The following is a 27084-nucleotide window of genomic DNA, read 5'->3' as shown; positions in this document are numbered from 1 at the left end:
ATAGAAATGTCTTTTATAAGTTGCTGCCTCTCATCTGCCCTCTCCTGGGGCTCTTTCAGTCAGTCAGTCAGTCACAGGATGAATACTGCAGTTCAGAGGACCTGACCTTGGTACAAAGTACCATCCACTAGTAACATTGCAGCATACCAATTATTTGATCTGTACGGCTAATATGAATACTACGAGCGTATGACTAACACTGTATGTAGTTAAGCTTACGTTGTCACTGTTCAACAGTTGGAGAAAAACATTTTCCAAGAGATACTTCATCAGTGCACACTTTGTCACTGCAATCTTCAGCTTGATGTTGCAATAAATAGCATAAGCAACAACAGACACAAGACCAGAAAAATCCATTACTAGATTTGTGCTTATGCGGTTGCTTGATTCTGCATGGCCCAATAGCTGAATGGGGTATTGAATGGTAGCTGGTCCACCTGTAGTCTGTAGTCTGTAGCCTGAATGGCTGGCATGTGGACTGGTTTGGCTGCAGAGAGTCTGTCTCATTAACAGGCTCTCTCACAACAGCAGCAATTAACCAGGCCTGGTGTTAAGGAGGAATGATGGAGGTGTAAATGGTCTTACTACTCAGTCTGTGGCATTCCCTATGTAAGATGTCACCCCTATCGGGCTCAACACACCGTGTACGCTAATCTAGCTAAACATGCTAACCTTTTGCCGCACGCTACTATAATGACGGGTTTAATGTCACGTTGTTGCTCATTGAGAGGCGGCAAATAACTCCACCGGGGCTTACACAAAAGATTAAGTGGAATAATTATCCCAGGTGCAATTATGAGTGACATTAGGGTTGATTAGAATAGCCGTTGCTAATGCCAGGGATGACAGTGTACACATTGTTAGGCGAGTGTAAGGGAGCGTTGTTGAATTACAGGTGAGGTGTAATGGATGTAGGAGCATATTTCATCGAATGTTGACAACCCTCATGCAACAGAAGTTTGTTTTCTACAAACCTCAATATTTGTTGGTTTTAAAAAGTTGCTAGCCCTTAGCAGGGTAGAATTTTATTGACGATAACGTTAGCAACTGAAATTGTTGTGAATCTGTCAGTGATATCACTGTTGTATACTCTATTCCTAGAGGAGGAGACAAAGGCCCCAGTGATATTTGCTCCAAAACCAGCCTTTTGTCATAGCAAAGGTTACCAAATGAATTCTATATAAGCATTATAGGATTAGGAAATGAAGTAGTTAAATTGACAGTTTAACATCAACATCCATATTATTAATTACCGTACCTGTACATAACATCATGCATGACTTGGCCCTAAGGTGGAATTTGGGAAGCCATTTAACACAGAGGGGAAAAAACAGTAACATGTCTGAACATGCCTGAGTAGGTGATGTATTGATTATAATGAACTGGCCTGAAATTACAGTCCCGTGTCTCCAGTGACACCAGGCCAAGTGGAATGAATAACTCTTAAGTCTATTCTTGTGTAGAAAAGAGAAGAAGGATGAATAGCTCTTAAGACCAGACTGGTAAGAAATAGACAGAGAGATAGATAAAAAAAAAAAAAAGAGGGGTGAATAACTTAAGATCGGACTGGTAAGAAAAAGATCAAAAGAAAGAGGAGGAGAATGAGAAAGAAGAGTGAAAAATGTGTCTGCTGAAGCGTAAAATTAGCAATTACACTGGGTGTCATCAGTAATAACTATTTCAGCCTGGATCTGGGGGTTAATGTTCAACAGTGGGACTGTAAATCAGTCGGTTCACCTATGTTCAATCAGGCGGGGAGGGAGTGGTGTGATACAGAGCGCACCCTGGCCCAAAAGCCGCTCCTACTCGCCGATAAGCTAAGATGGCCGCCATCTGCTAGAAAAGCATTTCAGAGGCAATTTATTTTTTAAGACCCATATGCTGACCCCGGCCAAGAAAGTACAAAATTCTATGAAATCACATTCCAGGTTTATCGTGTGTGTGTATGTGGAGGTGGGTTTATTTGGGGGTTTTGGGTGGGAGGAGGGGTGTTGGGCAGAGGTAGAGGAGGTGGGTTTGTAAGAAGGAGGGGGGAGGGGCGTTAAACAGTGTAAATAATGGGGTCATAAGGTCAGAGAATGTGTTGTGTTGAACATGGCAGCTGGAGGAATGGATTTCTTTTAGCAGGTCTTCTCAAACTGATTAAATGGGATTTGTGATTACTATTACTCAATACATGGATGTAATCCTTTTGTGTGTGTGTGTGCCTTTTGTGTCGCTCTGTAGCGATTAGCAAAGCTAAATTTGATTGGTGGATTCAAATAAAGTATTACAAATGTGTGTGTGCATTTGTCTACATGTGTGTAGACAAACTTTAGTGGCCCTCTCTTCCTATGAGAAAGCTGAAGCATTGGTACATATTTTGTACAAAGCAGTGCTTGGACTATACCTTATTTACGTAAGTATTCAGACCCTTTGCAATGAGACTAGAAATTGAGCTCAGGTGCATCCTGTTTCAATTGATCATCCTTGAGATGTTTCTACAACTTGATTGGAGTCCACCTGTGGTAAATTCAATTGATTAGACATGATTTGGAAAGGCACACGCATGTATATAGTATAAGGTCCCACAGTTGACAATGCATGTCAGAGCAAAAACGAAGCAATGAGGTTGAAGGAATTGTCCGTAGAGCACCAAGACAGAATTGTGTCGAGGTACAGATCTGGGGAAGGGTACCAAAACATTTCTGCAGCATTGAAGATCCCCAAAACACAGTGGCCTCCATCATTCTTAAATGGGAGAAGTTTGGAACCACCAAGACTCTTCCTAGAGCTGGCCACCCGTCCAAACGGAAGGGCCTTGGTCAGGGTGATGGTGGACCGATGGTCACTCTGACAAAGCTACATAATTCCTCTGTGGAGATGGGAGAACCTTCCAGAAGAACAATCATCTCGGCAGCATTCCACAAATCAGGCCTTTATGGTAGAGTAGCCAGCCACTCTTCAGTAAAAGGCACAAGACAGCCCGCTTGGAGTTTGCAAAAAGTGACTTAACGGACTCTCAGACCATGAGAAACAAGATTCTCTGGTCTGATAATACCAAGGTTGAACTTTTTGGCCTGAATGCCAAGCGTCACATCTGGAGGAAACATGGCACCATCCCTACAGTGAAGCATGGTGGTGGCAGCATCATGCTGTGGGGATGTTTTTCAGAAGCAGGGACTGGGAGACAAGTCAGGATCAAGGGAAAGATTAACGGAGCGAAGTACAGAGAGATCATGTTGTTGACAGCCGTTTTCTTAGCACGTCTAACATTATGGGCTCGTAAAAGTGATAGATTGACAACATATGAATATTGTCTTGTTTGTTCATTATGTATCCATTTAGCGAGAAAATACTCAATTGTATTCATATGGTTTCACATCAAAAATAATTGGAATTGTCAAGCAAAAACAATGGGGGAAGAGCAAGAAGATGCTGGGTTGGGATAGGCATGAGTACTACTCATTGACCTTATTAAATAAACTCTTTCTATTTAACCTTGCCTTTTCACATTCAGAATATAAAACCGCTGGTCTAGTGATACTATCATGAACAAGAGGCCTTGCTCTCTCTCATCACCAGTAATCTCTCGTGGACAGACTACTTAAAAATAAATGGTACCGTAGCTCCGTAATGATCAACCCTGAATCCCCCCAGTGGTGCGTGCTCAGTCCCCTCCTGTACTCCCTGTTCACCCACGACTGACTGGCCAGGCACGACTCCAACACCATCATTAAGTTTGCAGATGACACAACTGATCACCAACAACGACGAGACAGCCTATAGGGAGGAGGTCAGAGACCTGGCCGGGTGGTGCCAGAATAACAACCTATCCCTCAGACTAAGGAGATGATTGTGGACTACAGGAAAAGGAGGACCGAGCACGCCCCCATTCTCATCGACGGGGCTGTAGTGGTGCAGGTTGAGAGCTTCAAGTTCCTTGGTGTCCACATCACCAACAAACTAGAATGGTCCAAACACACCAAGACAGTCGTGAAGAGGGCACAACAAAGCCTATTCCCCCTCAGGAAACTAAAAAGATTTGGCATGGGTCCTGAGATCCTCAAAAGGTTCTACAGCTGCAACATCGAGAGCATCAAGGCACTACAGAGGGTAGTGCATACGGCCCAGTACATCACTGGGGCTAAGCTGCCTGCCATCCAGGACCTCTACACCAGGCGGTGTCAGAGGAAGGCCCTAAAAATTGTCAAAGACCCCAGCCACCCCAGTCATAGACTGTTCTCTCTACTACCGCATGGCAAGCGGTACCAGAGTGCCAAGTCTAGGACAAAAGGGCTTCTCAACAGTTTCTACCCCCAAGCCATAAGACTCCTGAACAGCTAATCAAATGGCTACCCGGACTATCTGCATTGTGTTCCCCCCCCAACCCCTCTTTTACGCTGCTGCTACTCTCTGTTTATCATATATGCACAGTCACTTTAACTATACATTCATGTACATACTACCTCAATTGGCCCGACCAACCAGTGCTCCAGCACATTGGCTAACCGGGCTATCTGCATCGTGTCCCGCCACCCGCCACCCACCACCCACCACCCACCACCCACCAACCCCTCTTTACGCTACTGATACTCTCTGTTCATCATAAATGCATAGTCACTTTAACCATATCTACATGTACATACTACCTCAATCAGCCTGACTAACCGGTGTCTGTATGTTGCCTCGCTACTTTTATAGCCTCACTACTGTAAAAAGCCTCGCTACTGTTTTTCACTGTCTTTTTACTGTTATTTCTTTACTTTTTGCACTATTGGTTAGAGCCTGTAAGTAAGAATACACCTGTTGTATTCAGCGCGTGTGACAAATAAACTTTGATTTGAGTAAAGGTTAGGTAGTTAGTAGCTATTGTGCTCGAAATGTAGCTATATTGTTAGCTACTTGGCTAGCTAACTAAACAACACCTGAAACGACCTAGCTGTAATGTTTACACGTATCCCCACTAACTGGCTATTAGAGGACCAATATAACAGTTGGCCCTGAAGCTTTTTTTTTTGGGGGGGGGGGGACAAAGAAAGCAATTATTGTCTGTATCAGTGATGGATACTAGCTAGAATGTGGACCAATACTTTTATAGCTAGCTACTAATACAGAAGCCCAACTTTTTGCACGTTGTTTTGATTAGCCGGTTAGAATAAGCCTTTCACTTGGCCAAATCATAAATCATACTCTGTACCAAATGAATTGCCCATCAATAAACATCTGACAATATATACATTCGTCATTCTACTGCATGTTCCCTATTATTTACTTAGCTTTATCAAACTTCATCCAGATATTACACTCTTAGAAAAAAAGGTGCTATCTAGAACCTAAAAGGGTTCTTCGGCTGTCCCCATAGGAGAACCCTTTGATTAATACTTTTTGATTCCAGGTAGAACCCTTTAAATTTCAGGTAGAACCATTCCCCAGAGGGGTCTACATAGAACCCAACAGAGTTTTACCTGGAACCAAAAAGTGTACACTGTTGATGTGTATGGAGTGCAAAATTACTAGTTATCTTCGATTCTCCGAACAATAACACCAGCGTTCCAGTAAGGTTATAGCCAAGAGAGCAGGAAGTGGTGGCTTGTGGGTTCTAATTTCAGTGGTGCTCATGAGGACCCCCATATCAATTGAAATCTCACTGTGGTCCCCAAACATATTGTAACATTAGGGACCCTCAGTAGTCAATGTGTGATAGGACCTGAGAGCAGGAGTAGACTATAATGAACATGTGGGTTTTCTGTACACTGTAATAATGTATTTTCCATTCCATTGTAGTAGACAGAACAAAACATGAAACCATTCTGTGATATTTTTGGGAAACTATGTCATCCACATCCCCACTTTATGTCAATATTACAATATTGCTGCTTTCTCAGCCTCGGCCCTTGATCTGCATCACACAGCCCGGGAGTCCTCAGACCTGTAAGACACTTGAAACGCATAGGTAGGTTGTTGAATTGAATTCTCATTATGTCTGTCATGGATCTGGTCCATACATTACCATTTTGCTGTTTTTAGTTTATCCCAGAAAACTGAGAATCAGCCAGGGATTCTCTCTCTTTGTATGAAGTCAACATAGTGCTGTCAGGGTCCTACCCACGGTGTAAATCAACATCCGGGCCAAGCCACCCATGATTGTCTAGCCGTGTTGTAGTCCTGACTCTACTTTTATTTTATTTAACTAGGCAAGTCAGGTAAGAACATTCTTATTTACAATGACAGCCTACAGTGGGTTAATTGCCTTTTTCAGGGGCAGAATGACAGATTTTTGCCTTGTCAGCTCGGGAATTCGATCCAGCAACCTTTCGGTTACTGGCCCAATGCTCTAACGACTAGGCTACCTGCCGCCCCATTACTTCACCTAAGTGGTGTAAGGATTTTAGCAGGGTTGGACAATCATGGACGGTGACCTGATTTGTTTTTAGGAGAGAGGAAATCCTCTTTGTTTTCTGGGCTTGTGTGAGTTATGAGGTTATTTACAGTGCCATAGTCTACTTCACAATAAGCTACTCAAATGAATGTGTAAACTGCATTTCTCTGGACAAACTTTAGTGAGGCTGAATTGTTGTTGTCTATTGACTCGTGAAACACAGACACAAAGGTGGAGTTAGTGAATAGTCATATTGTCTGTCTTTAATGGATGAATGTATAGCCTAAATTCTATGAATTTGACAGTGACATATGGGAGGGAGGTGTCTGACTGGCAATGTTTTCACTTCTATGGCCATGCAGAGCAAAGGGGGACTGGGATGGGTAGCCTAAGAAAAAAATGGCATATAGGCAACTACAATATTAGTTCTCACATTTGGTACCTGTTGGATAGGACAGAATGCTAAACACAGACGTGCAGAATTGAGGGATAAACTAATTTCACTAGCTATATACACCCAATCTCCCATCTTTGAAAGCAAGCTAGCTAGCAAATTAAAACATAATTATGTTTTGTCCTTACAACCTATAGTTTGCACGTTTTGACATTACTTTGCAGCATTTTGTATCACGTAACCAAACGTGAATATAAAGGCGGTGCAGTAGCCTTAGCTAGTACTGGTAAAGCAGTGATTTACTCACTGAGTTAGATATGAACTTATATGGATTTACTTCACGGCACAGTTTACTTCACCAGCCAAACTTGTATATAGTTAGTGACCCATAGGCCTACTCTTGCTGCTACTGTAGCGCTGTCCTGCATAACATGTCTCCAGAAACGAAGATATATCCCAGTTGTGTTAACATTTCACATATCCACGTCTTCATCCACTTTTGATGTCACTAGCTAGCTATGCAGCTAATGTTACCTAGGTGACGTTAGCCATGAAGCTATTCCCTGATAAATCGTTTGGCTAACGTGTGCCTTGCCAGGCTGTTTACTATAGTCAAGTGACCATCGGTGGCTCATCAGAATAATGTTAGCTATTTTGTTACTCACCGTTTCACCGTCAGCCCATGCAACAGCTCCAGAACGAACTACTGTAAGTGCATTGCAGACAGTAAGTAGTAAGCGGTAGCACCAGGCAGTGTTGCCAACTCCTCAGTAAGGAAAGTAGATATTGTCTGTCCTAAAAGTAGCTAGAAGTCGCTAAATGACGGCATCGCCTAATTTGCATAATTGTCCATGTGCATGTAATTGTGATGGACGCTGTAGGAGAGAGGAATAACGTCGTGGGAGAGACAAAAAGTGAGTAAAAAACACCCTAAATATGTTTAGAACTACAAATGAGCAAGCTGCAGAGAGTGGCATACACAGAGAATAAGAACCAGATATTTGAGGCCATACTCCTCCTTCAGCACTTTGTGGACCCCATTGTTAATCCCCGTCATAACAGAGGCATTGTCAGTCCCCAATCCCCAGGAGTTTCTCTTTTTTAAGACAACACTTCTCGAGGAAAGCCACAACAGCACGGGCTATAGATATGGCATCTCCTCCCTCCAACTCAACAAGCCCCAGAAATGTTGATACAATTGTCTGCTTGGTGTCACTAAAGTACCTTATCACAACCCCCAGGTACTTAGAAACACTTACATCCGTGGACTCATCGAGGAGGAGGCTGAAACGCTGGTCACCCACATCTGCGACTAACATTTTCAGAAAGTATGGTGCTAGAACACCATTAATAATTTCTGTGCACTTTGTCCTGTGCATTTTGAAGTGGGTAGCAGCAGTGGTCTGAGAAAGCAGCTCTACATGTTTCTCCAATGTGATCACATGCCAGCATGGAACAGTCAGTGTTCAGCGATAGCTAATGCCATGGTAGCCTCAGCCTTTTTTGCAGAGTACATTTTTTTAACCATAAATGGCAGCTTGTTTTGAGTGGAACTGTTATAAGGCTTTGCCTTTTGAGTATGTTTTTGAGTTGTCATGTGTTTTTTTACATCACTACGTTTGGTGTAGAAATCAGCCTTACGATACAGGCAGTATGCCAGTGTATCATCTCCAATAAACGGCTTCCACCAACCTTTGAATTCAGGGTTTGATTCCCACTCCTTTCTGTATTTTTGAGTGTACAGTTTAGACTGAGACATGATGAGCTAGCCAGCTAGTTGTTTAGCTTATGTCACAGAGAGGCACACACACAGTGGACAAGGTGAGTAAGTGACTGAGGCTGTGTGAGTCAAATACAGTGATATATTTTTGTGCAGTGATTTATTTTAGACAAAGAACATTTTACTGAATGTAAGCCAGGGCGGGATCAGCCAGCGGCGGCTTCCCGCATGCACGATTCATTTGCAGTCTTGACGCGGAGGGGTGAACATCTCCTGCTCTGACTGCAGCTGGGAGGGACTGCTGCGCGAGGACTGGGCCACCTGTGAGTGCTTTGGAACGGGGGATGGGGGTGGGGCCCTCAGCAGCACCCGCTGCTCGTTGAGAAGAGTAAGAACGATACGTGCTTTCACGTCAGAGTCTCCAAAAGTCTCCAAAAGTCTCCAATAACACCAAATCTAGCAAATCGTTTATTTTTAAATGTGTCGCTAGAGAGGTCTGAATACTCGCTAAATATAGCGACAAAGTCGGTTGTAAGCAGGAACCAGGTTGTAAGCAGGAAGTAATGAGCCTGCACATGTACAGTACATGTTTTGTAAGTGGTTCCAAATTAACTAAAGCCATCCCTCACAAAACACGTATAGTCAGATATAAATGTATGCAATTTTATCATGAAACACATAGACACTGACAAATCATAAGTTTAACTTCTCTATTCAAGCCCAGCTATATCATACTTTGACTAAAATGATCATTTATTCAATTAAATCATTGTGCAACATCACAGGTAATCTCTGGGCATCATCTTTCAGCTGAATTTTCTTTCCCCCTGGTGGGTGTTTTAAAATAAATAATTTGAGAAATTAACATTCACAGCCAGCTCACCTCGTTATGTGCATTGTACATGATGGTTCTTCCCTGCTGATGTCTTGCAAGATCCCTCTGAAATAAAATAAATATCAACATCAAGCAGTCCCCTCCCCAAAAACATGGTATTTGTGCATTGACATCTTGACTTTAGACGCTATGTTGCCTTCATATCCGGCAGTGACGGGTCCTGCTCATTTAGTAACATTTTTCCTCTACTACGCCCTCATAACAAATATACCCATCTGTCCTTGGTTTCCACAGGAAGCGCTTTGTAAAACCCCAGCACTTTCATTTATCACCACCATCTATCACCGTGGTCATGAGAATACAAATGAGGTGGATGCACACTCAGTGGCTTGCCCCTAAATAATTTACTGTTTTGTTTTATTGAAAACAAAGACACAACATCATTTCCCTCAGACTCTCCTTAGCCAACATCTGCAGACACATCCATCCGGAGGGGAGAGAGAGAAAGATACATCTCATTCTATCGTATGTCTTTAGTATGTCTTTATTATGACTTATCACTAAGCGTACGGCTGGCGACTCTCCCATGGCCTGGGTGACACAGGGGTGTTGTTGCTGTGATCCTGTGACATGGCACAGCCCAAATAATGATATGGAAATTGCTCAGATAAATGGTGATGTATGAGTTATATTTTCATAGATCTTTGGACCAATGGTTCCTCCTCTGTTTTAAGGATGCATGTATGCACGCAGGCACAGAGACACATTTTCAAGCACAAACCCAGCTAACCCTAATTTAGGCCTACACACTCAGGCAACACTCATCTTATCCACAGATAGAACAAGGAGCCAGATGTGTAAATCTGAAGCATCCGGTCGGAATTTCCACTCCCCACTAAATACGGTGAGTAATGGAAGTCCAGTGGCTGGCAGTGGGAGAGTATGGAGCGATTGGGAACTGGGCTGCCATTTTCCTCAATTAAACATTTGATCTCAATACAGTTTTCTGTTCCCAAAACAAGAATCTGTTACTAACAGAGTGGAATAAGTTTAGTAGACTTTAGCCTTTGCCAAAGTTTTTTTTTTTTATGGCGTTGTTTAGAAGGAGTACGAGGGCGAATTTAGTTGTCGCGCGCACACACACTTCACAGAGTAGGGCGTTCACTAATGGAAATATGCAAATACATGCTAGAATGCGCCAATAGGATCTCGATAGCTCGTGCTTGGCTCAGCCCACCTCTTTGCTTGTTCTGCCCACTATGCTTAATTTGCTTCCAATGGAAATGACAGGCTGTGGTGAATCTTGTGTTAGTTTAAAAAAAATAAAAAAATCTTTGCTCTTATCACTCTCTTCCATCCCTACTATAACTCATTCCTCATTGCATTTCCATTCAACACAAATCTAAGAACATTTCTTGGCAGAGTCTGCGTTTGGCAATTTAAAGCACAACTCTGGCCATTAATCCTGTCACACCAGTTCAGTGAAAGTGCTGATTATAAAAGCTTTAATTGCACGCATTAATTGCCCAAGCATCGCCACTGGAGTGACAGTTTTAGAACTCTCCACTTTCTGCACCTTTAAACTCCCTAGTCGTAATGCCGTTGGTGGGGTGACATATTGGACTCGGCCCCTGCAGTGATCTACAGCCACCTCATGACATTCCAGGAACCATAAAATCAAACCTACGGGACAAACAGCAACCACTGACTTTAGTTACACAGCTTTGAAGATCTGACCTTGTTACTACCAGTCAGTTGACAATATTGATTCTTAAGTTTCGCTGACCAGAAGCACAGGATAGGTTAAAGCGTTACTTCAACTGTTCAGGGCGAAGTTATCGTTATCTAATAGCATACAGAAAATGGGCTTTGCAAGGCCCAACATAGCAAAGCCTCAGTATTGTCGCCTCTGGGTTTCCATCTCCTCATTTTGTTGGCCAATGTGGTTAAGTGCCTATGACATATCTCTTATTCCCCTTCGCCCAAAGCAGCCACCATACCAGAACTATCCACAAGGAGAAAATCTATTTGTTTTCTACCGCCAATGAAGAATGTCGGTCAATTTGTCTTCTACCGCCAATGCAGAATGTTGGTCACAGTGCTCTCGCTCACGCTCTCGCTCTCTCTGTCTTTGTCTCTGTCTTTGTCTCTGTCTCTCTCTCTCTCTCTCTCTGCCTGTCTGTCTCTCTCTCTCTGCCTGTCTGTCTCTCTCTCTCTGCCTCTCTCTCTCTCTCTGCCTGTATGTCTCTCTCTCTCTGCCTCTCTCTCTCTCTGGCCTCTCTCTCTCTCTGGCCTCTCTCTTTCTCTCTCTGCCATCTCTCATTGGTGTGGAGATGTCTGGAGTGTAGCCTCAAGCTGAGGAGGATTCAGCCTGTTGCTAAACAAAAGAATGTCAGACACAATTACCTGAGCAACCTGCTGGGCCGACATCACACTAGATATAATGGAGCCTTTGGAATATTTAGCCTTTGCACTTTGGAACATTAAAAGATTGACTTACCGAAAAGAATCACTACTTTAAAAGTTGTTCATGAAAGTCATATTTTCTTTCAATTAGCCACACAACTGCAGTCCTTAACGATTTAAAACACCTGACTATCACCCGCCTATTCTTCTAAATCATCTGCATGATACCACCGAAGGTGTAGAGTGAACTCTCAATGTCTCAGATAAAACACTTGGTCCTTCATCAAATGAAAAGAAAATTATTCAGCAGCTCGAGGTTAAGTCAGTAAATCCAGCACCTCGCGTTCCACAGTGTCTGCCAAACAGATTTTTTTCTCAGGTCAAAATCGATGAGCTCGGTCCAGTGAGGTATTACCTGCTTCTCCAATTCACTTATGATCTGAAAAACTCTGTCACCTACCACGAACAGCTTTGAGCTATTCAAGCTATGATTCCATCTAACACTACTGCTCCCAACTCTTAACCTGGATACCTTATCAATGACAAACAATGTAGCATGCAGAGGACCTCGATACACTTCTTATCCATAATCATAAGGGCTGCAATATTTTACTCAATGTGTTTCAATGTGTCTGTGGTGTAGAGTTTACATACTGTACTGCTGTAGAACATATGTCTGTCTACTGGCTCCTGTACATGGTTAGATCAGTCTAATGGAATGGTGGTTTGGGGGGGGGGGGGGGGGGGTTCATGTAGGGTGAACGATGTCTCTAGAGCACTCCTGGTGAGGTAACAGTCCACTGTTTAGAGTAGACCCTATCTCCTTTCTCCATCTGCACTAATTGCCCCATTTGGCCTACTCCTACACTCTGGTCTGAATGCAGAACAGGGAGGTCTCTCTCTCATACACTCTCTCTATGGTTTCTACTTCTCTCTCTCTGTCTCTCTCTCGCTCTCTCTTTCTGTGTGTCTCTGTCTCCCTCTTTATCTTGCTCTCTCTCTCTCTCTCTCTCTCTCTCTCTCTCTCTCTCTGCTTCCATCTCTTTCTGCTTGTACATTATAAAAAAGATAGACATAGCAGTCTGACCAGCCACTTCAGTGAGAGGGCATGAGGTAATCCAGTCATCTGTGTAGGCCTCTTTTGTCCAAAGTCCCTGCTCTGCAATGTGGGAAAGTAAAATGTGGAGCTTGGTTTGGGGAGCTGACAGAATGTTAATGGTCAGATTGACAGGTGAAGAGGTAGTCCTTTGTATTTGTCGGGGAAACGTACATAATCGTGACATTTTGTGTTTTGTTGTAGTTGTGTTTAGAGGGCTCTTGAAGAAGCAGTCGCTTGCCAGCCTGTAGTAGGCTACCAACAGTATGTGTGATGGGAACTCTAGTTGGCATGTTGAGGAACAGAAGACGAATGCAACTTGAATGGGAACAATGCTTAATGAGGGAGAATAAATGTTGCCCACTAGTTTGCGAGCTATGTCAAATTCAAACAAATTGAGTGAGCAGGTTCTGCTTGAAAAGAGCCATGCTCTGATCTGAATGTCGAGTTGTTTCATTATTCAAATATCAGAGTGCTTTTGGCATACATAATATGTGCTTTTGGCATACGTAATATGCTTGTTTTCAAGTCTGCCAGGAAAATTAAATCTACTTCTTTGTTCGCATTCAGCACACAACAAACATTCAGTGAGTATTGATGTGGCTGAGTCTGTAGAGTGAGGGTAACATTGGTAATGCCGGAAAGCTGTTGTGTTGTGGACCTTGAAGATTGGATTAGGCCTAACTCACACATCTCATCACAGCTCCTTAGACAGGACACGCACATATTCAATCAAAACTTTGGCTACAGAGAAACACAATCTCTCCAGCATCTAGTTACAACCGGTTACTTTACAATATAGAGTAAGAAACGGGCTTAACTTGATTGTTAAGTCGGTTTAACATCGTTATATTGTAAATAGAAAAGTTAACATCTGGTAGGCAGGCCTTTATCTGACACTACACTCATCCAGGGAATATTATAAGCCAATAGTAAGTGGACAGGCAAATGTGGAGAGTTCTTTGAGTCTAAAATTAGACGAGGAACAATAGGGCAACAGTTGTTAAAATCAAGATTCCCATCCAACACCTGTCCTTTTTTTAAATAAATGTCACTCAGAATGACACACACACTAGAAGTCTCGACAAAGGCATGTCAAACAATAACACGATGCCAAAAAAGTCCATATCACTTTCATAGTGTGTCGAACTGAATAAACCGGACGGCGTCTCTAATCTGCGAATGGAATCACTCCCCATTTCCTGTTCATCCTCTATGATATCATCGTTGTACTGTCAGTCCTATTCTGCATTCAGTTGTACAGCTGACTAGGTTTTCCCCGATTCCATCCTATTCTCCCTGGGACAACTTGGCGCCTGAGAGAGAGGACTCATCAGGTCCGTTCATGCATCTTCCACTGATTACAATACACAAGGCTAATCAGCCCCTCTGGAGAGCAGGCATGACATAATATTTTCCATGACTGTAATTAGGCTATTGATTAAGCCTCCAGGCTTCCTTTTACAACCCACTGATATTATTATCATGCAGGACATAGCACGGCCCTGTTATTCTGCCGACAGAGTGATACGTCTCCATGCATCACTGTCAGAGCAGCAGCATGATCGTCAGTGAGAGTTGGTGCTCAGCCAATATAAATGGGAGGGTGATCTCCTGGCCTTGCAGCAGGGGTGAAGCAACCGAAATGAAACAACACACAGTGTTAGAGAGGAATAGTGTTTTGAGCGATGACGGTACACAGTGACGAGGTTGCACAGATCTGCTTCTGGAGGGTCAGATGTACAGTAAACGCTTGCTGTTGTAACGATGTGCGCTGAGAGTCGGGAAGTGAGTTCAGGGAGTGAGTGTTTTAATGAATAAACGTAACACAAAACAAGAGAACGCGAACAACGCACAGCACTGACACAGGAACAGAAACAACGACGACTGGGGAAGAAACCAAAGGGAGTGATGTATAGGGCAGGTAATCAAGGAGGTGATAGAGTCCAGGTGAGTGTCATTATGCGCCTAAAGCTGGTGACAGGTGTGCGCCCTAACGAGCAGCCTGGTGACCTAGAGGCCGGAGAGGGAGCACACGTGACAGCTGTTATGTTCTTTCTGCACTCAGGTATTGTTTTGTTCAGGTGATAAGCTTTTGGAGAATTTGCTTTGTGACCAACCTCCAGTTTATTATCTGTGTCCTAAACTGTATAAACCTTTCTAGATTATCTATGGTTAAAGTGCCAATCTGCAGTTGAAACAATAACAAAGTGTTTTTGTAAAAAGCAAAGGGATGCGTCTGGAGAAATGTAACCACTCTCAAATTCTTAGCTGGAGCTATGGATGCAAAGACTGACCATCCAAGATGGCACAATTATAGTTTTAAGCCTGTTTTGAGGCTATACGGTGTTTTTGTTTACATTTACAATGTTTCCAAACGCTGGAGTAAAACAAGTTCATATTTGGGATTCTGATTGGGTAAGACAGTTGAACTAAGCTCAGGCATTTAAAAAAAATGATATGCTTCAAGAATGAATGGGAGTGTATATAAAATTGAATTTATAATTCCAAAAATGGATGAAGCAACTGCAGATTGCCCCTTTAAGGTGATCTCATCGGTGATGAATATTTGCCTTCGATTAACGGAAGAAATATACAGCTTGGCCATCTGCTTTTTAGAGTTTGATAGAGGTACCTAACGATGTCTTTCCATTTTGAAGATTAAATCATCTATCATATGTTTTTGTACAATTCTTCAGGTACTTCTAAAGCTGTGAACCTATCAAGATGCATAGAGAGCTGTACAAGGGGAGGAACAAATCAAATCAAAATAAATGTGATGTTTCTGCTGACCAAATACCTGTTAGCGTATTTTTAAATAACCTTTTACACTAATTCTGCCCATAGATCTACAGCCACCTGCAACGATACAGAGCAATATGCGGTATGTAACAAATCACATTAAAATAGATGTCAGATTTCTGCTGACCAAATGCCTTCGGCTTTGTGTGTGTGTGTGTGTGTGTGTGTAGGTGTGTTTCCTTAATCTCCTGTATCGTGGTGGTTGGTCTCATCCCCTCCAGTCTCATCAGTTAATCTGCAGCCTTATCATCGCGTTCCAGCGAGAGCGCCGGCCCGCTAAATCCCGCCGAAGGTTGCTTTAATGTCGGTTTGAGGTCATTTTGGCAACATGGCGCCTCACAGCTTGGCTTGCTCAGTGGGGGCCACACGAAGTTCCCTGCGCCCCTCAATCACTGGTTGAATTTGCGATCCGAGGAGGAGCCATCGCACATATACTACTGAGCCTCTCTCTGCGTTTAGCTCTACTAATCCCCGGAGGAGATGGGGAGCAGCCGACTATAGTAATTTAGACTGGAGGGAGGAGAGGAGATATATGGATAGTGGCTGCGGTGAAGGAAGCCCCTAACGAATCAGACCGCGGGGGTGAAAACTCCAACTCACAGCACTTTCCCTGAAGTGTCTGATATGAGATAAAGTAAAGCTGAGAGATTTAGCTAAGTCTTCATATTCAGAACACGGCTTAAACTGTGTGACGATATCTTAACTCTGGTGATGCCACAGTGATGTCTCTTCTTTAAAAAGATGCCACAGTACTTAGTGCCTGTTATATTCTCTATTGCTAATGTAGGATTATATAATATGGGATTTAATCTGGGATTTATTATCATGGCACAAGATGGCTTAATTAAATTCAATAATCTCATGTGTGGAGGTACACAAACTTAATACTAAACAGGGGCCTGTATGGCTTAGTTGGTAGAGCATGGCACTTGCAACGCCAGGATTGTGGGTATGATTTCTGGGGCCACCCATATGCAAAAATGTATGCATGCATGACTGTAAATTGTAAGTTAAAAGAGCGATTAAGTCAGTTTTTCAGACGCAAAGGCAGGACTAACCGTTTTGTGTACAGTATATGGCAGGTTAGGACATACTCATTTCGACCTCAAATCAAGTGGACACACCAAACCAATATACACAATATACAGTAGATTCCTACAGCTCTGAGCTGGATTTCCCAAAAGCATCTTAAGGCTAAGTTCAGGGGCAGAGTGGGACAAAAATTCGGCCTTGGCATTTCAGCCACATCACCGAGCGTCAACATATTAAGGAAGTGGCAGTACATCGCTTTCTCTGTTTTCTTCCCACCTCCACTGCACTCACCTCTGAGCTGTCTCTGCTAAGCCCAGCATCCTTTCCCACAGCACTGGTACCAGAAGACCAGTGGACCACACTGCCTGTGCTGAGCCCAGCAAGAGCCTAGTTGTGAATGAATAAACACATTTATTAGATAAAAAAGAAAGATTACTGAATACATGCCTAATGCCTGACCATTGGCTCATAATACCTTACGAAAGCCTAACTACTTATATTGCAAAAATAAGTCCCTGACTATCAGACATGTCCCCCCACTATCCTAAAGGTTACTTATTATTATAGGAGGTAGGTGGGCCCAGCACAGGCAGTGTGGTCTTCTAATCTTAGTGACGCTAGGCTTAGCAGCACAGACAGCACAATTGCTGTCAAGTGTCAAGTGTAGTGGACGTAGGGAGAAAACAGAGAGAGAAAGACACTGACACATGTACAGCCAGTTTATTGATATTATATATGGGTAACACTTTAAGGGTCCATAATAAACCATTTAAAAGGCATTTACAAACTGTTCGCTCACCATTTATTAACCCTAACACCCACATTTGCAAATGTTAGTAAGCTATTTATTCACACATGTATATACAGTACCAGTCAAAAGTTTGGACACACCTACTCATTCAAGGGTTTTTCTTTATTTTTTATTATTTTCTACATTGTAGAATAATAGTGAAGACATCAAAACTATGAAATAACACATGGAATCATGTAGTAACCAATAAAGTGTTAAACAAATCAAAACATGTTTAATATTTGAGAATCTTCAAAGTAGCCACCCTTGCCTTGATGACAGCTTTGCACACTCTCAACCAGCTTCACCTGGAATGCTTTTCCAACAGACTTGAAGGAGTTCTCACATATGCTGAGCACTTGTTTGCTGCTTTTCCTTCACTCTGTAGTCCAACTCATCCCAAACCATTTCAATTGTGTTGAGATCGGGTGATTGTGGAGGCCAGGACATCTGCTGCAGCACTCCATCTCTCTCCTTCTTGGTCAAATAGCCCTTCCACAGCCTGGAGGTGTGTTGGGTCATTGTCCTGTTGAAAAACAAATGATAGTCCCACCAAGTGCAAAACAGGTGGGATAGCGTGTCGCTGCAGAATGCTGTGGTAGCGATGCTGGTTAAGTGCCTTTAATTCTAAATAAATCACTGACAGTGTCACCAGAAAAGCACCCCCACGCCTCCTCCTCCATGCTTTACTGTGGGAACCACACATGCGGAGATCATCCAATCACCTACTCTGTGTCTCACAAAGACACAGTGGAATCAAAATGGAATCATCAGACCAAAGGACAGATTTCCACTGGTCTAATGTCCATTATGCGTGTTTCTTGGCCCAAGCAAGTCTCTTCTTATTATTGGTGTCCTTTAGTAGTGGTTTCTTTGCAGAAATTCGACCATGAAGGCCTGATTCACGCAGTCTCCTCTGAACAGCTGATGTTGAGATGTGTCTGTTACTTGAACTCTGTGAAGCATTTATTTGGGCTGCAATTGCTGAGGCTGGTAACTCTAATGAACTTATCCTGAGTAGCAGAGGTAACTCTGGGTCTTTCCTGTGGCGGTCCTCATGAGAGCCAGTTTCATCATAGCGCTTGATGGTTTTTGCGACTGCACTTGAAGAAACTTTCAAAGTTCTTGAAATGTTCCGCATTGACTTACCTTCATTTCTTAAAGTAATGATGGACTGTTGTTTCTCTTTGCTTATTTGAGCTGTTCTTGACATAATATGTACCTGGTCTTTTACCAAACAGAGCTATCTTCTGTATACCACCCCTATCTTGTCACAACAAAACTGATTGGCTCAAACGCATTAAGAAGGAAAGCAATTCCTCAAATGAACTTTTAACAAGGCACACCTGTTAATTGAAATGCATTCCAGGTGACTACCTCATGAAGCTGGTTGAGAAAATGCCAAGAGTGTGCAAAGCTGTCATTAAGGTAAAGGGTGGCTACTTTGAAGAATCTCAAATATATATACTGTATATTTTAATTTGTTTAACACTTTTTTGGTTACTACATGATTTCATATGTGTTATTTCATAGTTTTTGTCACGGTCGTCGTAGGGAGGAGACCAAGCCGCAGCGTGGTAAGCGTACATTCTACTTTATTAAAGAACGAACACTGAACAAAACGAACAAAATAACAAAACGAACCGTGAAGCTAATATGGATAGTGCAGACAGGCAACTAAACATAGATCAAGAACCCACAAAACCAAAAGGGAAAATGGCAACCTAAATATGATCCCCAATCAGAGACAACGATAAACAGCTGCCTCTGATTGGGAACCAATTCAGGCCACCATAGACATACATATGCCTAGACTTACCAACACCCCTAGACATACAAAAAACCCTAGACAATACAAAACAAGCATACCCACCCTCGTCACACCCTGACCTAACCAAAATAATAAAGAAAACATAGATAACTAAGGTCAGGGTGTGACAGTTTTGATGTCTTCAATGTTTTTCTACAATGTAGAAAATAGTACAAATACAGAAAAACCCTTGAATGAGTAGGTGTATCGAAACTTTTGACTGGTATTGTATAAAACACAGGAAAATCACCTTGTTGACTTCACTAGGCCTAAGTGAATAGTCAACCATAGAATCCATAACGATCCAAGTCGTAGTCATGCTTAAGTCACCCAGAAACAACATCATCCATAGCTTTGGTGACTCAATGATGATGTACACACTGTGAGACATCTGTATCACTGTCAGACACATCCTGAGTCGTTATGACACGTATCCTGATGCCCACAGAGACAGAGGGTTGATGAAGAGGTATTCACTGGGCTTCCATGGCTTCCTGGTGAAGATGCTCAGCTACTGATGGTGGAAGAACCACAGTCATCTGTGGCTGGTATCTGCCAAACCTGTCTCTTCTGAACTGTGCAACTGATTGTAGAGCAAGAGGCAGAACACATGTGTCCATGAGAAAATAACAGAAATCATGGCAACTCCACTCCATATAATTCTTAGCCCAATTAATTCAAACCCAAACAGAAATAATAGGTGTGAGTCCAGAATAACAAGTAGGAAGGTTTGATTGGTGGTTGTGGTGGTGCAGGTTTCTACTTATACATGGTAGGAGAAGAGGACTGAGTTGTTTTTTGGGATCACTGCAACACAATAAAACAAGGATTTACTGTATGAAACACTCAAGTGTACAACAACTACAGTATATATTTTTTCACATCTCTCTCTCCTTTCCTTTAGGAGCAGAGATAGTCCAACAGAGCTTGGATGAGACGCAGAGGAATTCTGACCACGGTATGTTCATCATGCACCAGTGTTAGCTTGTCTTTATTTGGTTATGTCAAGGTCTGTGGAAAGAGAAAGGTGGAGTGGCTGAGCACGTAAATATAAATGGGACTGAGTCCACCTCTCTCATCATCGTAGAGCATACACAGGCATACACACACTCCCTCTCCTGCTCAGCGCTTGCCACTTATTCAAAGCCCTCACACGGTTCCCCTTCCTGCCTTTACAGTAATTGGCTACTCTCTCATTAGTGGACTTACAGTAATGACCACTAAATTGTGCTCAGGTCTCTTTGTCAAGGATTCTTTATTCTCCTCTTCTTTTTTCTTCTCTATTATATTTAGTTTCCTGTCTGCTATTTTCAGATTTACCACACTTAAAAAAATAAAATAAACATTATTTAAATACTCTTAATTATTGTCAAAGTGGAAGAAACATTTTTTTTAAATGGAAAATTAATGGAAAATAAATAACCAATATATCTTGACCAGATAAGTATTCAACCCCCTACATGTTAGAATCACCTTTGGCAGAGAGTAGAGCTGTGTGTATTTCTGGAAAAGTCTCTTAAGAGCTTTGCACACCTGAATTGTACAATATTACAATATTTGTTTTAATTCTTCAGGCTCTGTCAAGTTGGTTGTTGATCATTGCTAGACAGCAATTTTCATGTATTGCCGTAGATTTTCAAACCAATTTAAGTCAAAACATTCAACGTCATCTTGGTAAGCAACTCCAGTGTATATTTGGTCTTGTTTTAATTTATTGTCCTGCTGAAAGGGTAAATCTGTCTCCCAGTGTCTGTTGGAAAGTAGATTGAACCAGGTTTTCATCTAGGATTTTGCCTGTGCTTAGCTCTATTACATTTCTTTTTATCACAAAAAAAACTCCCTAGTACTTGCCAATGACAAGCATACCCATAACATGATGCAGCCACCACCATGCTTGAAAATATGAAGAGTGATGTGTTGCATTGGATTTGCCCCAAACATCACATTTTGCATTGAGGACATAAAGTCAATTGCTTTGCCACAATATTTTATTCTGTACAGGGCTCCTACTTTTCACTCTATCATTTAGGTTAGTATTGTTGAGTAACTACAATGTTGTTGATCAATCCACAGTTTTCTCCTATCACAGCCTTTAAACTCTGTAACTGTTTTAAAAACACCATTGGCCTCGTGGTGAAATCCCTCAGCAGTTTCCTTCCTCTCCGGCAACTGCGTTAGAAAGGACGCCTGCTTCTTTGTAGTGACTTGGTGTAGTTAATAAATTCACCATGCTCAGATGGATTTCCAATATAAATAATATATTGGAAAACCTCCCTGGTCTTTGTGGTTGAACCTGTGTTTGAAATTCACTGCTCAACTAAGGGACCTTACAATTATCTTTATGTGTGGGGTACAGATATGAGGTACCGCAGTCATTAAAAAAATCATGTTAAACACTATTATTGCACACTTAGTCTTACTCCATGCAACGTATTATGTGACTTGTCAAGGAAAGAGGTTGAATACAGTACTTATTGACTCAAGACATTTCAGCTTTTCATTTGGAATTAATTTGTAAAAATGTCAAAAAACATAATTCCACTTTGACATTATGGGTTTGTCAATGTCAAACCCAGTCAATGTCACAAAATATCAATTTAAACCATTTTTAAATTTAGGCTGTGACACACTTTCTGAAGGCACTGTATATTTATGTATTCACATGACTTGATTCATGAAATGTGCTTAAAAAAAACAGTAAACCTATGCATCCAAAGACTAAATATAGTAGTGGCCGATTTTAAAAATGTCTTCAGATTTGTCTATCAGTAAGCTTAGAGAACAAGTGTACCAAAGGATATTTTAACTTTCCGTAATGGACATTAATGGGTAAAAAAAAAAAAAAACAGCAAGCTCAAGGCTGCCATTGATCTGCACTGGTCTGACTGAGCCGATCAGCCTATCATGGCCCTGGAGACTGACATACACTCATTTTCAGGTAGGATGGGGGCGGGTGTGATGTGTCATCGATTGACAGGCTGTCTCTGAGCATTGAACCATGGTTGGCGGCGTCACTGAATCGGTCTAACCAAGTGTGTGAAAGGTGGGGGGGGCCGGCTCTACAGATTAACCATCACACCTTGGTAGCGATGACAGGTAAAGAATCAGCCTGTCAGACTGGCCCCTCCCACATCTGCAGCAACAGGTAAAATTAAAGCACCTATCAGCCTCCAGCACTGACAGGAGGCAGTCAGCCCTGACACACACACGCAGACTTGTTCACTCTCGCAAGCTCTTTCTATATCTCTACCTGTTCTGTCACACACACACACACACACACTATATCTCTCTATCTTTATCACTCTCTTTCTCTCTATCCTCACTCTCTTTTTTTTTTATCCCCCCTGCCTCTCTGTATTCCTCTGCCCCTCTGTAAAATATTGATTTTCCCCTAACTCTTTTCTTTCTCCAGTAGCCCTTTCCTGCAGTCAAATTACCTAGTGGCCTCATGGGTAGAATGTTATCAATATTTTTCATAATGAATCAAATAAAATAGAAAGGTAAACTCTTGAAACACAGTGTTTCTATGTCAAACAGTTTTGTTATATTCCAGTCTTCTGTGATGTATATAAAGTGTAATATTGGGATGCAAACTCAAAATATAATACATTTCAACTCTATATCTGACATGGTACAGGTCTCTTCTTTTTTGTAAGCCCATAATCATGTATACTTTTGTTTCAAAGTAGATGTGTTTAAGACGACCAAGAAACGCTGCGTGACCCTGATTTAGCCCACTGTAGAAAAAGGTTATAGGAATAGAGGGATGAGAAAGAGGAGGTATACAAAATAAATCGGACCTCCTGTTTCTCATCTCTCTATCACTCCAGACTTCAAAACCCTCGCAGTGCTTGACATTGCTGTTGCTACCCCCCCCCCCCCCCCCCCTAAAGAGAGTCAATCAGATCTAGTTGTTGCTTGCTGAGTGTCATTTAGTCACCTGCGACACGTCGTTTCACTGGCTGTCATACTTAGACCATTGAGGATGTTATTACACACACTCACGTCTCATCACTGTCAGCTCAGCAGTATGCAGAGATGTGTGTGTGTGTGCGTGCGCACTCTGCCATTCATAAACTGAATGGACCAGAGGCATATACACAGAGGCGTCAGTTCACCCAAGACGAGTAACTCATTTCCTGTATCCTGTTGTTGGAGGGTGAGGGGGAACTCTGGAGATAAATCTTTCTCTACCTCTTTCTCCTTTCTCTCTCTTTGTCTCTCTCTCTCTCTCTCTCTCTTTCCCCATATAGACAGGCTTTAAGATTATAGGGTCTCTTTCCCCAGATAGACAGGCTTTCAGATCATAGGGTCCCCCCACCCTCTCTCCTGATTTAGCGTGGGATTCGGTGGATGCCATTACTCAAACACAGGCTGTCAGTGCAGATAACAGTTGTCCGTTGTTGAACACTGCACAGAGTGCTGCCTAGACTGCCAAAATCTGGAACCATTTTTCCCCTCTTCACTTTGCATGATTTCACATTCAGCTTTTTACATGGCCGCTCCATTTCAAGCCATAAACCAGGGTATTTTAATAATTATTTTAAAGACTTTGTCCCATATCTTAAAAATCATAATTAGTGGGGAAAATGACTGCGTCATTTTGTCGATTCAGCATCTTAAAATGTCGATTCAGCATCTTATTAAATGTACACGTGTAGATCCACAGCAGAATATCTGGATGGTTTTTCTGATAACTGTATCAGTCTAACTAACCGTCTCTCTGACCAACAAGCACTACTCTATACCTAATATAGTATGTTTTTTTGTGAGGGGGTTTGCTACTGTCCTTGATCTTGGTTTCTCATATCCAAATTGGTATTTTATTCCTGGATATCTAGTGCTTTCTAGTGGTCAAAACCAGGATGAGCTGGTTGAGAATTAGTTGTGCCGGTTGTCCATACCGGTCAGCACCAGCCCACCTCAACCACTCATGAGCTGACTGTATGAAACACCCCTTTGTTTGGCTTCACAGTGGGTGGTCCCGCTAGACGCCATGGCAACGAGGGAGGAAGCATGTGGTTTTGCAGTTTCCTGCTCCATGGATGACAGCCTGGTTGGGTGTGTGTTATTGATGTGCTGTTGACGTGTCATTGTGAAGACAGTCACGCTCTGAGAGAACGTGTTCCTCTGACCTGCACCTGTTCCCAACACTCCCAAAGCCATACGTTCACCACCCCCTCCCTTCCCATTAAATACGTAGTCCAACCCATCATCGAACTTCCTTTTGAATGGTAGTGTCTGTTCAAGCCATTCCTCCGCTATCTTTGTCATTATAGTGAGATCACAGTGGCATCCGGAGCTCGATGTGTTTGGTTCATCTATAGCTCTGTCAGTACTGGGCATTAGTGATTGGTCATTCGCGAAGGAACACCTCTTTTTGAACAGACGGATATGTTTGGTGAACGTCGGGAACCAAATCGCATCTGTGAAAGAGCCTTTCATTTGTCTCTCTAATTTGCATACTGATACCACTTTTTTTTTTTATCCAGACAATTATCTGCATAAAAAACAGTGCAGAAACAATAGATAGTGAGGGTAGAGCCTAATTTTGGTCCACATGCATTTTTGCAGTACATCTAATAATTTGGTCAGGTAAACATTTATTTGAACTCACGTCACAAGCTGATGTCACACGCCTCGGACTCAGACGTGGTCAGCAGATAATAAAACCTGTAAAACAGATGAGACAGGAAATAAGGTGTCTGGTTCGTGGACAGTTCCGCTCAGAATTGATTAAAGATTCTCGAAATAGCTCTTTCGTATTGTCCTTTTTTATAATGTCATACAAAAAAAATCACTCACATATACTGTACATCATCCATCACATACACATGTGGAAATAGGATTTAGGTCCAAACGTATCTAACACAGTCACACTCTCACTCATTCATTACCCAGTGCAAGACCATTCACACACACATGCATACTGGCCTATCCACTGCTTCAAACGGTTCATTTTAACTAGCATGCATAGCCAGAAACACAGTACAATGGAACTGACTAAACCTCCCTGAGTAACAATGAGCAGCCATCTTCCACTTCAGAAGAACCGCCGCCAACGCCACAAGGCTACTAACCGTACAACAAACGCTAGATAATAAAAACGTTTTAACATCCAAACAGTACCAAAATGAAAGATTACATATACAGTCTACATGATTAAATGGAGCCATAGAGATATGAAATAAAAGTGACAGGAGCTACGAAACACATATATGGCACCCAGGAAGTCATTTAATTTCTCTCTTTTTTTTTCTCTACTTAAGCAGCGTGGCTTGGCACACAGCACAAAACTCTTGCAACAACTTCACAAAACCATCAAATCGTAAAACCGCTAACTGTCTGTTAGTAGTATATTTTACTTACTAGTAACAATAAAGTGTTTAAGTTAATACATAATACCGACCTGTAAAACAGGGGAAATGATGAGACTGGAAATAAATTGTCTGGTTCGTGGACAGCTTCGCTCAGAATGTGGAATTAGCGCCAAGGTCAAAGTACATCACCAACCAGATCTCCCAAATATCTCAGTTTCCCCCTTGTGGTGACACTTAGTATAAATTACTTCCAGTGTAATGTCTGGAAGACATATTCTTAGACCGAATATTTAGTTCGAAAAATAAGGTGCACATCTCTTAAATACAAGATAGTGAAAATAACACAAAACTGTGACCATAAATATGTGTGTGTCACACTGACATAATGGCAGGCAATGTTTTAGGCTTTACATTAGAGTTGCAATTTTTTTGTGGTTTCAGGGAAGGGATAGTGAGGGAAGTGCAGTCATTTTTTAAAACATTCTGTCAGACCCTGATCTGTTGCCAGCTCGTCTTGTCTTGTCAGGTCGTACCAGTATGTTTTTTCCTGTTCCCAAGTTTTTGTTTCTAGTCTTCCCGGTTCTGAACCTTCTGCCTGTCCTGACCCTGAGCCTGCCTGCCATCCTGTATCTGCCTGACAATAACCCGGATTACGAACCTCTGCCTGCCCTTCGACCTGCCCTTTGCCTGCCCACTGTGTTAAAATAAATATCTGAGATTCGAACTATCCACCTCCTGTGTCTGCATCTGTGTCTTATCCTGAGTCGCGATACATCAAATCAAACTGTATTAGTCACGTGCGCCGAATACAACCGTGAAATGTTTACTTACAAGCCCTTAACCAACAGTGCGGTTCAAGAAGAGTTAAGAAAATATTTACCACATAAACTAAAGTAAAAAAGAATAAAAAGAAACACAATAAAATAACAATAACGAGGCCATACACAGGGGGTACCGGTACTGAGTCTGTGTGCGGAGGTACAGGTTAGTTGAAGTAATTTGTACAAGTAGGTAGGGATGAAGTGACTATGCATAGATATTAAACAGCGAGTAGCAGCAGTGTACAAAACAAATGGAGGGGGGGGTGTCAATGTAAATATTCCGGTGGCCATTAGATTAATTGTTCAGCAGTATTATGATTTGGGGTTTAAGGAGCCTTTTGGTCCTAGACTTGGCGCTCCGGTACCGCTTGCCGTGCGGTAGCAGAGAAAACAGTCTATGGCTTGGGTGATTGAAGTCTCTGAGAATTTTTTGGGCTTTCCTCTGATACCGCCTATTATATAGGTCCTGGATGGTAGGAAGCTTGGCCCCAGTGATGTACTGGGCCATACGCACTACCCTCTGTAGCGCCTTACGGTCAGATGCCAAGCAGTTGCCATACTAGGCAGTGATGCAACCGGTCAGGATGCTCTCGATGTTGCAGCTTTAGAACCTTTTGAGGATCTGGGGCAACATGCCAAATCTTTCCAGTCTCCTGAGGGGGAAGATATGTTGTTGTGGCCTTTTCACGACTGTATT

The sequence above is a fragment of the Salvelinus alpinus genome, chromosome 5 (genome assembly GCF_045679555.1).
Source record: "Salvelinus alpinus chromosome 5, SLU_Salpinus.1, whole genome shotgun sequence".
NCBI lineage: Eukaryota > Metazoa > Chordata > Actinopteri > Salmoniformes > Salmonidae > Salvelinus > Salvelinus alpinus.
Note: the sequence above shows the minus strand (reverse complement) of the source record.